Source organism: Dromiciops gliroides, chromosome 1 (genome assembly GCF_019393635.1).
Source record: "Dromiciops gliroides isolate mDroGli1 chromosome 1, mDroGli1.pri, whole genome shotgun sequence".
NCBI lineage: Eukaryota > Metazoa > Chordata > Mammalia > Microbiotheria > Microbiotheriidae > Dromiciops > Dromiciops gliroides.
In genome coordinates this window covers 547,186,920-547,188,280 of record NC_057861.1, presented here as the reverse complement: position 1 = coordinate 547,188,280, position 1,361 = coordinate 547,186,920, and the positions used below count along the sequence as shown (strand labels likewise).

The following is a 1,361-nucleotide window of genomic DNA, read 5'->3' as shown; positions in this document are numbered from 1 at the left end:
CAACAAACAACTAACATTTATAAAACGATTACCATGTGCTAAGTGTTTTATAATTACTATCTCACTTGATCCTAAAAACAACCCTGGGAGGTAGGTGCTATTGTGATTCCCCATTTTACAGATGAGGAAACTGAGGCAAACAGAAGTTAAATGACTTGCTCAGAGTTACACAAGCTAAAAAAGTGTCTGAGGCTAGATTTGAACTCAGGTCTTCTTGACTCCAGGATCAGCATTCTATCCACTTTGCCAGTCCAGCTGCCTCCTGAGATGTGAGGAGATAAGGGCCCATACGAGGCTTGTGACAGTATCAGAGAAGGGAAGGGTGGCATTTTCTTTTTTTTTTTTTCCACCATAGAGTTTATTTGCAGTATTAGAATGAAATACACATCCCTTTGCAGAGTCATGTCATGGGTCATGGCCAGCATAGAACTTGGAGAGGAAATCCTTGGGTCTCGGGGCTTCTGTTTCATGGAAGAATCGCATGACATGTGTGTGCTGCTTCCAAACTTTACTCGTCTCCTCCAGCTCTATCTTCCCTTTAATGACCAAAAGATCGACCATGCAAGGGTCCGTGATGTGGGCATTCTTCATGAATATCTCTCGGACTTTGTCCCAGTCCTGCCTCACAGGGATGTTCAGTTGAAAAAGGTGCATGGTGGTGGGCACCTTGTGGTACCAGGCCTGGTATAGCTCCCACACCCACTGCTTGGCCTCGTTCAGGTCCCGGCTGAAGATGAGCTTCACTGCCCATGGCCCCTGATGCCACCGAGGCTGCGATTTTGGCGCTGCTGCCATTGAAGGGTGGCATTTTCAAGAGATGTTACAAAGGATAAATCAATAGGTCTTGTCAACTGATTGGATTTCAAGGGTGAATGAGAAAGGGTGGGGAATAGAGGATGACATTTAGGGTTTGAACCTGGGGGACCTGTAGGATGGTGGTGTCCTTGACAGCAAGAGGGAATTTTGGAAGGGGAGAGGCTTTGAGGAGAAAAACAATGAGTTTAGTCGTTGACATGTTGAGTTTAAGCTTTTTATAAGACACCTACCTAGTTTGAGATATCTAATAGGCAGTTGGAGATGTGAGACTGGAAGTCAGAAGAGAGGTTAGGGCTGGATAAGGAGATTTAAGAATCAGCATAGAGGGGGCAGCTAGGTGGTGCAGTGGATAAAGCACCAGCCCTGGATTCAGGAGTACCTGAGTTCAAATCCAGCCTCAGACACTTGACTAGCTGTGTGACCCTGGGCAAGTCACTTAACCCCCATAGCCCTGCAAAAAACAAACAAAGAATCAGCACAGAGATGCTAGTGGATAGCTAGGTGGAGCTATGGATAGAACACTGGGCCTAGAGTCAGAAAGACTC

General features: G+C 46.1%; 1 pseudogene; it reads right to left on the bottom strand.

Moving 5' to 3' along the window:
• Positions 1–405: 405 nt before the first annotated feature.
• Positions 406–808, bottom strand: LOC122751524 (annotated as a pseudogene).
• Positions 809–1,361: the final 553 nt, after the last annotated feature.